The following is a 12848-nucleotide window of genomic DNA, read 5'->3' on the forward strand; positions in this document are numbered from 1 at the left end:
TCTTGAGTATAGCCTAAAGTGATTAATGAGTGCAGAGTCAGGAGTAATTCCTGAGCATCATTGTGTGTGCCCTTCCAAAAAATAAAATATGACAATATTTTACACATTAAATATTTTATCTTTCACTATCCATTTCATTTATTAGAATCAGGGTAATAATATTTGGCATTAACTTGTTGGACCAAATAATTGGAGGAAATACATGAGTGTCAGGTCTTCATTCAGCTACTGTGGGTCTCACTTTTGTATTTAGGAAGGACAAACGTTCAAACATTTTGGGATACCTTGATCAGACATCATTTCAAATGCTGCATCCAATTATCGAACAAATGTGATAACTTTATTATAGAAAAAATTGCTATCCTTAATGTGTGACTAAAATGGGCAAGAGCAGATCATAGGTTCATATTTTTATTTTCTCCCAAATGTCAACCTTGTATGCTCATAATTTCCTCAATCTCTCTTCTAGACTTTGACCTAATGCACTTAAATGCCATGGGCATTTTTCTTAGGTGTTGTTATTTTAGAACCATTAGGAATATTTTCTTTCATTTTGTGCAAAAATAATAAATTCAATCTGTGATATCTGATTTTACAAGTCCAATAGTGTCTTCAAAGCAGAAATTTCTTGAGCATATAAATCTTTCTCAAAGAGATCATTCCTGAATCCAGAGAAGAGAAAAATTCTGCCATCTCTTATCTGCACAATGGGCAGCGAATCTATCTTCAGTCTATATGATATTTTCCCCACTTCTTCATTCTTCTCCACTGAGAATTATCTAATTTTACTGCCATTGGCATGACCACCACTGACATACTTCACTGATATCCAAAGCAATAACTCTTCATAGCTCTTTCTATTGTTCCCTGACCAGGTATGAAAAACTTAGAAGATCAGGTACAGTGTAATTCTATGAATATATGAACACTTGTCTCTCTTTCGTGGCATAGCACTCTTCTAGGTATTATCATATTTCCTAAGTAACTAGACAGATAAAATTATCCTGTGATATGCTAATGAGAAGATAATAATAATTCTACCTTAGAATGGAACTGAGAATACAGTTATGTGATTAACAATAAATGTCACCCTTTAACTCATGGAAGAAAGAAATAACTACAAATTGAGTTCAATCACCAGTGGTCACTATAATTTAATCAATCAGTCCTACATGACAGATTCCATAAAATTCTAAAAGAATTGTGTCAGAGAGATAGATTAAAGGATTGAGCGTACACTTTGCAGACAGGAGGTTTGGGTTTGTTTTTTAAAACAATGTTATAAGCAGAACACTTCTAGAAATTACTGTAAACACTGAGCTAAGAATATGCCTGAACACCTCATAGTATAAAAGGATGAACTTAAGAGTTTTTAGGTTTTGGTACAAAAGTAGATTCATGAATTATAGTGTTCTGAGAAAGCATAAGTGCTTCATGCATTCACCTTACACATCGTTTCTATTTCTCTGACTGTTTCTCATTATCTTTTTAAAATAAACTGGTAGTCTAAAAGTAAAATGTATCCCTGAGTCTTAAGTAGGGATATATGGAAAAAAAAAAAACAGTTTATCAGAAGTATGGGAGATAATTTGTAGATATAGATAAAGTAGATGTCCTTCCATTCAGACCCAATAATGTGGGGCTGAAATGGAAGACAATCTTAGGGGACTGGACTCCTAAGATTGTTAAATCAGGGGTTGTCTCTACATGTCACAACTAAGTTGAATGTTGCATACCTATTTGGTGTTTGAGGTTTTCTTAATAGTATGTTTGAGTTGGGGGGAATATAACAAATTCTGTGCTGTTTCATTATTTCCGTGAGGACTTGAGTGAGTGAGAAGAAATGATTAAGGAAAACTTTAATACAGAAATACTCAGATTCCAAGAAATTGAAGAAGCAAATGTTTTCCCTCAATTATCAATCCTTGTGTAAAGCCCTCACTAGTCAGAATACAGAAGGGGAAAATTTGCTAACTTCTAGCAGCATAAACAGATTTATTGAGTAGTTGAGTGTTTCACTTACAAAAATCCTTTATTTTGTTTCCTGAGTTCTACTTATAAAAATTGAGCAAAATTTAAACAAGCAAAATATCATTGAAGCCATCAAGTCTGCACAATTCTGCTATCTTCTCCTTTCCTTGATATTATAAAAATCACTAATTAATATCAGAACTGTCTCAGAACTATATTTTTTGTCTACCTCTTAAGATTGTGGCAGTAAAAATTATACATTATTTTGAAAGGTGTGTTACTCTATAGCAGGGGTCTCAAACTCAATTTACTTGGGAGTGTCAGAAAGCAAAGTCAGGGTGAGGCAGGGCTGCATAAAGGATTTCACAAAAAAAAGTCCTCAAACGTCATTATTAACAGTTTTAATTATTTCTTTTGAACATGAATAGAACATTGAGTGAAGATCATGAACAGTTCTTCTGAACATGGCATTTTTTGCCTATTCCTTGCTGCCAGAGACTTGACAGTGTTTCTCACAAATCTGAACCACATTTGGCTTTAGAGAGGAAGCAGTTGAGACCCTCAGTATGGCTTGAAGATGATCATCATTAAGTCTAGACCTGTACTTTGACTTATTGAAGTTCAAGGTGGAGAATAACTTTTCACACAAATATGTGCTCCCAAAAAGGCACATGGTGCACTTGAACATTCGGGAAAGCTCAGTGAAGCTAAGGGCAATTCTCTCAAAAATTGCCCATGCATGTCTGCTTTTCCACTAATCTCCCTGAACTTGGCATTGAGATCAGAGTTGAATTGCAGGTCAATGAGCTCCATTTGAAGCACAGGAGAGGCATCTTGCACATCAAAGGAAAAGGGGTCCACAAAAATTTGGAAAGTGGCTCTGTGCTTTTTGAAGTCTGCAAATCTGTGATCAAATTGTTTCTCTAACTTAAAAATAGCATCAACATATTTCTCACCACTGAATGGTATGCCTGCATCCACAAGTTCCTTGCATGCTGGGAAATGGCAAAGGTTTGTCTGAGAGAGCTGGTATTTCCTTAAAACAAGTTTTGTGGAGAATGCTCTCACATTGTCATAAGCAGCACTGATAAGCTGCCCAGGCCTTGTCACATCTTGTTTAGTACATTCAGCTTTTGTGTGATGTCAACAAGAAAAGCTAAGTCTATGAGCCATTTATGATCACTCAACTCAGAAACAGCATTCCCATCCTTCTCCATGAAAGCTTTCACTTCTCTCAACTCAAAAAATCTTTTCAGGACATTTCCCCTGCTGAGACAATGTACCTCGGTGAAATAGAGCACATCTCCATATTCTGACTCCATTTCCTCTAAAAAAGCACGGAACCTCCTGTGCTTTAAGCCTCTGGATCTGATTTGGTTAATGCATTTCACAACAACAGACATCACATTGTCACAAGGCAGGCATTTACTGCAAAGGGCCTGCTGATGGATAATGCAGTCAAGAGCAATGGCCTTCTCTACACCCTCTTCTTCAAGTTTTTTTTTTTAACAAGTGCCACCAGTCCATTTTTCCTCCCTGTCATTGAAGGCGCTCCATCGGTTATTATTCCAACAAACCTCTTCTATGGCAAACCTGCATTCTCAATGGCATCACACAGATGCCGAAATATCTCATTCGCTGTGGTCTGGCCATGCATTGGAATTATTGTGAGCAGCTCCTCTGTCAATTCAAAATTGCAATCAACACCACGGTCATAAATTGTGAGCTGTGCAGTGTCTCTTATATCTGTGCCCTCGTCAAGAGCAACTGAGTATGCATCAAAACATTTGGCTTTCTCACACAGTTGATGATAAATGTCACTTGACATGTCAGAAATGCCACAGTGTTGGCAGAAAGGCTGATTTTGCTAAACTGACCTTTCTTTTCCGGACAGATAATACTTGCAGCCTGTAACATGCATTTTTTTTTATCAAACTCTCCTTCTGTGAATGGTTTCTCTGCCTTATCAATCATCTCACTAACCATGTAACTAGCTTTGACTGATGCAACATTCTCTTTGATTGCTTTCGTGAAGAAATCTTGTTGCCTCATTAGACATGCTTTAAGACTGGCAACCCGCTTGGCTCTCTCATTTCCTTGATATTTTGCACATTCCTCAGCATGTTTAGTTAAATAATGGCATTTCAAGTTGTATTTCTTGTGCACTGCAACTTTCTCTGAGCAAATAAGACATGTGAGGATGCCCCTGTGCTCAACAAAGAAATACTGCGTCTCCCACTTTTCCTGAAATTGTCTGTGCTCGTCATCAATCTTTCTCTTCACTGCAGGCTTTGATGAAGTCATGATGAAGGTATGACAAAATCTAATTCTGTAATACACTTCTCTCCCTTGTCTACCTTAGGCCTCCAATAATGCAAGGGACAGGGGGCAGGAGCAGCGGAAATGACGTCTGCACTAGGTGCAAATTATTCTTGATTATTCGCTTCCCGAATATTCACAATAAAAAATCTCATTAGTAAGAAAAAAATCACAAAAATTGCATTAAACATTTGCATATCCCGAACGGAACTGCTTGGGGTATGCAAATGTTTAATGCGATTTTTTTCTTACTAATGCGATTTTTTTTTTTTTTTTTTTTGGTTTTTGGGCCACACCCGGTAACGCTCAGGGGTTACTCCTGGCTATGCGCTCAGAAGTCGCTCCTGGCTTGGGGGACCATATGGGACACCGGGGGATCGAACCGCGGTCCGTCCAAGGCTAGCGCAGGCAAGGCAGGCACCTTACCTCTTTGCGCCACCGCCCGGCCCCTACTAATGCGATTTTTATTGCAATTATTTGGAAAGCGAATAATCGCAAATACTGTGATATTTGAAGGCCGGCCGCAGGCCACAACATGTTGTACAGAGGGCCACAAACGGCCCGTGGGCCACGAGTTTGAGACCCCTTCTCTATAGGTTTCTATATATAAGTGTTTCTCCATATGTATTATATATACATATATATATACATATATATATGTGTGTGTGTGTATAGGTATTAAAGTAGATTCATTCAATTTACCCTTTTGTGGAATTTTTAATCCTTTTTTTAGATTAAACAGATAAATGGAGACAAACACCCGTTATCCTTACTAGCAGATGCATTTTATAACCATTTATGGATGAAATAAAAATATCTCCCCAAAACAGTACTCATAATTGTGGGAAAATGAAACTCTCCTAATTTATATTTTCTATATGCATGCACAAGCAAACACATATGTACATACAAGCATAAATTACACATCACAGGCATTCTTGATGGAATGGATGCTCCTGCTGATTTTAAGAATTCCAATAAACCCAGGATTTGTGCTGACTAGTCCCTGATTTAGGTTAGGCAAATTAGGTACCATAATGAGTAAAATAAATACTTCAAGAATCAGATTTAATGGAACAAATATAAAGAAATTCAGGTGTAAGTCTGATTCCCATGATTATTTCTACAATTGTGGTAAAGTCTTGGCAGCAACACAGCATCAACTAATAATTTGGATTTCCAACAATAACAAAGATTCCTACTTGGAATGGATTTACTAAAAATTTGGCCAATCTGATTCAAAGCTACCAAGTTGGCAAACTTAAATAGATGAAGTAGATTATATTTTACAATACAAAATGACAAAAATATAATTGCCTTCGGGGGGTGAAGAAATAAAAATATCTCTGTTGGCCATGACTTTTTTGTCCAACTGGATATAATAACCAATATTCCTATTGTGTTTTGCAATTTAAAACATGTTTTTAAAACATCATCTTACAAAATTTTCATAGTACTTCAACTCTAGTCAGATTATTTTAATAGAAAAAGAAAGGTCAGCTTTAACAATTAAATAACTTACTTAAAGTTACACACAATTGCTTCAGATAAATAACTTCAAAAACAGCTATTAATAGATAAAGCTGTCACTTATTAGAAAATTTATAGAAAACTTATAGAAAACTTATAGAAAACCTTTCTATTACCCAAAAGATAACCTATTCACTAACAATGCTGACATAGTGGAAGATGGGAATTGGTACCATGTGGGATTCAGAAAATCATAAAGTAAAAAGTAATGGAAAGCACTAAGAATATTCTGAGTTACTAGTGCTGATATTTGCCTTATTGGAGACTGAAGAAAATAGATTCACAGATAGCCTTTCCCCCTCAGGTTTTCAGGGTTTCAAGGATGTGCTACCCACTAAAACAACTTTATTCATAAATTATTAGTGTGTTGCAAATTTGTACCTTCTCCCCCTCTTTTAACTGCTCTTCATTTTTAGACAAATTTCTAGTCATAGGAACAAAAAAAATAATCTCTAAGGAATGCTTAGACATAATAAAACATATAGAAATACAATTGGAAATTTACAGTAAAGTATCCAGTCTGTCAGTCTATCTAGTAGCGTTGATATTCAAATGCTTTCCTAGTTATTCTAACACTTTAAAGGGGTACTTTGGGAAGCCTACATGTTCAAGCTGGCAGGGAATTTAGGCCCTCTAGGCAAAATGTCACCTTCACAAAATGGAAGACATAGCCATAAGAAGTGACATATCGAAGGTCACACATGAACCGAGCACATTTTTAAAAGCAAAAGTCTCTTGACCTCTACATAAAGATTTTCTCCTGGGGGGCCGGGCGGTGGCGCTGGAGGTAAGGTGCCTGCCTTGCCTGCGCTAGCCTAGGACGGACTGCGGTTCGATCCCCCGGCGTCCCATATGGTCTCCCAAGAAGCCAGGAGCAACTTCTGAGCGCATAGCCAGGAGTAACCCCTGAGCGTCACAGGGTGTGGCCCAAAAACCAAAAAAAAAAAAAAAAAAAAAAAAAAAGATTTTCTCCTGGGATTTCATAAGAACATGTTTGGCCATCTAAGCAACAATTATTAGCATCATTCAGCTTCAAGCTGCCTGGCTGTTTTATTCTCTGAATAAATAAAATGTCTTTCCACTTCTTTTTTTTCTACTTTTTTCTAAATTTCCTCAGAAGCAAATTGGCCAAAGTATAAGAAAGGAGGAGAGTCTATATTTATTTTGCTTGTTCCATCTCTGATATTAAATAGTCTTATCTAAGGCCAATACATTTAAAATATGAACCAAGTACTAGAAACTTCCAAGGACTTAGAACATAAGCAAACTCAGCTTCTGGCAGAACCACTCTCTTCCTGAGGTTAACATTTTGTAAATATATAAATATATAATCATTGTCCTTTTTTTTTTTGATCACCTACCCACTTCTCATTTTTTTTCCTAATTTAGAATTTCAGACACTGTCTTTAGTTTTGTTCTAGACTTCACTGCTATCAGTGTACTCATAACTGGTCATGAATATGAAGGATCTATCAAGAATGCTGACCTCTCATATCTTGCATATCTGCCTATGCAAGGATATGATGCTGGTTTTCAAAAACCAGAATATATATAGCTCCTATATCACTATTATTACATGGTAAGCACTACAACAAAGGAAATACTAAATAAAAAACCAGGATTTAATTGAATTTTGTCTCATTAAATATGTATGGTCATGCAAATTTTAGACCTTGAAAGATGACTATTAGTGATATGATGGACAATTTCAGATACACTAGATGAAGCAAAAGAATAAATGATAGCAGGATTTGAACCAGGAAATAACTGTACATTACTATTAAATAAAGTGCAGTAAGAAAAATGAAAAAGATACAGAAAAGGTATACACTAGACCAGATCTAAAGAGTGCATTGAAGTAAATATGTTAACATGCTAAATACTTAACATGCTAAAAAAAACTTATATGACCATATCTTTGTTTTAAAACTAAAGAATGCAGTTTAATGTGAAACTGTAGAAATATAAAGTACTCCTGGTAATGGGGAAAATAAGATTAATTCTAATTCATTCCAAGTCTTGGCAGAACTTGGAGCTCAATATTTAATTTAAAAGTGTTCTTAATACTGGTAATAACATTCTAAATTGGTCAAAATAAGAACCAGATTACTGAGGTTTGGTGAATGAAAGAAATGCTGGACCTTTTCTAGAATGTGTCATAATACAATTATGCTATTGCTTCCTATAATTTCTATTCAGTAACCAGAATTCCCTTGGACACTTGGAAGACTCAGATGTGGAGTAGAATGGAAATTCCCATTAGACCATATATAGTCTTTGTGTCTTTCAAGACTGAATCTTAATCAACAAAACTGGTTTATTGTCTGCCCTAGTTAGAAAATTGATTTTTTTCTTTCATAATTCAAATATACCTCACTGAAAACATTATGTTATTTGTTACATTGAGTTTACCTGGAAACTGAATCTTTTAAGTAGAATGAATATTTGCTGTTTGTAAATTCTTACTCTGTCCTGAACTGATTTGTGACTTATCTTTTGGTGACAAAGTGAGATCAGTGAGATTTTCTGGATGAAGAACTTAAGTTGATATATTTTTTATTATTTATACTTAAACTCCCACAAATAAAACACTACTACAGATTTTAATGATTTGTATATCAAAATATAAACCAATGATATTGATCACTTGGGCTAATTGTGTATTCAGTTCAAACATTTACACCATTTCTTATTTTGACTAATAAACTAAATGAAAAAGATCCCCTGTAGTTTTAAAGTTTTAAGTGTTAAATCTAGTTATCTTCAACAAAACAACTTAATAGAAATACAATGTAGTTTTGTTGCATTTTGTTTTCAGAATAGGAATGAAAGTCTTGTGTCCATTCTTCCTTGAAAATATAAATGTCTCTATACTTAAAGCTTTAGATATTAATAGATAATATTAATTTCCCTCTTAGAAAGTATATCATGATGACTGGTGGGTGGAGGAAGGCTCATAATTTCCTGAAATAAGCTAATGATTTATTGAGAACTAAGCTGAGTCTATACAAATACATCATGTTCAGTCTTAAAATATGCTATTTCACCATTTAAGGCTAGGCATGAAATAGAATTTTACATCAAAATTTTTAGATTTTCATTCACAGAAAGCACCATCACTAGCTAGATTAATAGGAATCGAAGAAATACATTAGAATACCTAACCCTACAGATATCTCTTGTTTTGGAAAAATCAACCACCACAATCTATATGTTTATAGATTTATTTAAATCAATGTTATTTCAATGAAACCTGTAAAGGAATGTGCACATTTTCTCATTTCGAAACTCTCAAAAAATAATCTCTTCTGAATGAGTTGCAATTATGTATAGCTTGAATTACATTTAATTGCAACTTGTCTTTAAATTATAGGGAAAAGTGAATACAAGTTTCCGTAGGAACTCTCTTGTTTGCCTACAGACTCCAAGTTTATCTGTTTGAAAATTTAGACCATTCTAAATTTCAAGGACTTTTGGACTCTTACAGTATTTGTTTTTGGATGAAATATAGCATGTTCCCATGGTCTGTGGGAAATGAGGAAGTGTGTTCTCCTGTCAGGCCACGGGGCCGTCCTCCAGCTGTCACAATGTGGCGTGTCTGACAATCATTGCCTGCCTGAAGTGCCAACTCATGTCTGCTTTATCTCCAATCCATCTCAGTATAAATGGACGTTTGCAGGCCTTGAGACCATACGAGTCACCTCAGGCGGAATAATAATTGTCCTTGTAGCAGCAGCTAGGCTATTTCATGGACATATTGGGTTGGCAGAAAAGTGAATCAATTTTAAAAAGAGTGTGTAGCATTAGATAAAGCCCAAGTCCCCATAGTCTTATCTGATGGTTTAGTTTGTTTTTCAAAAGTGAGGTGCCCAGAGGCACTGGTGCTCTATTTTAAGCAGATCAAGGGTTTAATAGAAAGGTGCTGACAAGCAGCGGAAAGGTCATCAACAGACAGGACTGTGCATCTAACTGAATTGAAAGTGTGCGCAGTGTAACTGTCTCTGGTATAAATAGGGTTACTGTTTCAGAAGATTCCAGAAAACCAGCCCTGTTTTGCTTATGCATTTATTCTAATCAAGAGAGCTATAGTCATCTAATCTCTTGTGGGTTTTTTTTTTAAACTCTTTTGAGTATAAATATAGCATTCACTTTTTTATGGGGCACAAAACTAGACTCCAAAGCACAAACCAGAAAGAAAGAGAGAGTGATTCTCTAAAGCAATATTATTGTATTGGTCAGCAGCTATGAGAGCTGAGACTTATAAATAAAACATGCAATGTATGATCTATTTTGTTTTGGAATACATTTCAGGGGGTGTCAGGTGAACCAAACAGGCCTAGTCAAATAGATAAATATAACAAAATCCAATGAGAGTCCGGTCAAGGATTATCAATGGAGGGTACATGAAAACGAATAGCTATTATGTAAAAGAAATGTAACCAAGGGAAAAAGAAACAGGAAAAATCATGAAGGCAGAGCTAAATCTCTTAATTGGTCTCTCTGCTTCAAATGTGTCTCTGCTCCAGTTCCTCCTTATTATTCCCAGTTCGTTTTCTGAAACTTAGTGCTCAAAAATGTTACTATTTTCTTTAAAACTGTTCTGGAACTCCCCATCACATATTTATATACTTTATTATTCAAGATCCTCTACTATTTTTTCCCAATATATATAGTGTGCCTACTTTACTCTGCCGCCAGTGCAGCAGTCATTCAACTCTTTTTTTGTTTTGGGCCCACATACAGTGGCTCTCAGGGCTGCTCTCAGAAATTGCTCCTGGCTTGGGAGACAATATGGGCTGCAGGGGATCAAACCCAGGTCTGTCCTGAGTTAGCCACATGCAAAGCAAATGCCCTACTGCTGTGCTAATGCTCAGGCCCATTCAACTCTTTCGTAGGCAGCTAAACCCTAGTAGTAAAAACCATTAAAAAGCCTCCTCTACTCAAGATTCAAGGAAGGAGAGAACATCTCCTCATTTTAGATTATATCTATGAACTTTAATTAGTACAAAGTATTGCACTTATTAGTATACATTCATTGTATTAAATAATATTAACAACAACCCTATAAATTAGACCATTTTGTACATGGAAACACTGCAATAGATAGACTTTAATTTACTTAAGATAGCAGAGTGTTAACCCCTCATGGTAACAAATCCTGAGACCTAGAGTGCACCACGTTTAAAAAGGCCCTAACTACCTAAGGGAGAGTTTTTTTCAAAAGCTGTCTGCTATTATAGGAACTTTTTCAAAGCAGACTGTACCCTGAGAGAGGGCAACATGAAAAAAAGGACACCTGTAAGAAAGGATGCTTGAAAAAATAACTTATACTCACAGGCATTAGGGCTCTGAAAAAAACCTTAGTTGCCTGTTCATGAGGCATTCAGAAAAAAAGGGGATGTAGTATAAATATTAAGTGAGACATAATTTCAGCTGACATTCTAAAGATTGCTCAGATTTAACATTTACCTAGATTCAAATATTCGTTATCTAATAATTATTACTCACATTTCTTAGAGCCTCTTTTAAAGATTACTCAGACATATAAACACACCTTATGAGGAACATTTGCATAGACTCTAGTATTTTTATTTAGTATTACAGAATAAGTACCCTCAAATCTAGCTTTTCTCTTAGCTTATATGCAGTCATAGTAAGGATTAACATTTCAGGCCCCAGTTCAATATGCATAAAACCAAAACAATTCTGAACTGACCCTAGCTTCTGATAGCAAAAATAAATAAATAAATAAAATGGCTTCAAAAGCAAAACTATTCTGCATCAGAAATATGTTTGAAGAATTTGCCCCTGTGTCATTTTTGGTAAATCAGCCTTATGATTTGTCAGAAATTGAATACAGCTAACTATTCCACCCTTTGCTTTGAATAAATGGACCAGAGCTTGAATCCAACTTGACACCTTGGCCTCTGTTTCCCATCACTGATCTAAGTACACATCTTTCAAGGGAACTCTAAAGATTCTCTAGTGTCAGAACCAATTGGTCTTTGACAGCAGAACTTATAAATCAGAGGCCAGATTGTGTTCATGCAAGAACTAGTAATGTGACTTCTTTTAGTCGTCCATATTACATCTATTCTTGTACCCATCTCTCTGTCAACACTACAATTCTTTAGGCAAAGTATATCAAATAATGGTCAATAAAATCTGACTGGCCCAGTTTATTATTACTAAATATAAAGAATATAGCTACATAAAAAGAAAGAAAATACAATACCGGGGAAAAGGTCTCATTCTTATTAAGAGGAAATATAATATCATGACAAAGCCAATTAGATATTTGTCCTCTAAGATAAAGTAACATACATCACTTGACAAAAGACTAATAGTATTGGCTGAGGAAGTTGGGGAATAATATGAGTAAGGTCTGATGCATACTTGTAAGTACAATCAATAAAAACTATGCACAAAAATATAGTTTCCATGTATGCACATGATCAGCTTCATAGACTCACTCTATTCTTGAAAGAGTTGTAAACCAAGCCTTGAAAAATTATGGGTATGTGGGACATACAGCTGAAAGCTGGTAATCTCAAGAGTAGAGGGCATCCCAAATCCCCACCCAGCTGTAATTATGCCTGCTGTTCACAATCAATGTTTTGCCAATGGCCCTGCTTCACCACTCTTCTATGACTCTCTACGGAGACACCAATCTGAAAATAACTTTAGATAGATTTGGCTGATATTACCAGAACATTTTTGCCACATTTTGAATGTGGTCAACTTTCCCCCATCTTCTCATACTTCCAGAAGACCTGGCATCCACAACAGTGCTTGGAATTCCTGGACAGTGTAGCCACATTTGTGTTTTTCTAAAGCTTCATTTTTGTTTAATACTGTCACTCCCTATATGATAACACTAAAGTGTAGCTGAAGTCACTTAATGTTCAGAAAAAAATGAAGTGACAGAATGGTCAGCTAGCAATAAGAGCTTAGTAACCCTTATAGAAATGATTAATAATCTCATTGGGGAGACAATAATATTTTATAAAATAAATTAAAACAATTAC

This window comes from Suncus etruscus, chromosome 2 (genome assembly GCF_024139225.1).
Source record: "Suncus etruscus isolate mSunEtr1 chromosome 2, mSunEtr1.pri.cur, whole genome shotgun sequence".
Taxonomy (NCBI): domain Eukaryota; kingdom Metazoa; phylum Chordata; class Mammalia; order Eulipotyphla; family Soricidae; genus Suncus; species Suncus etruscus.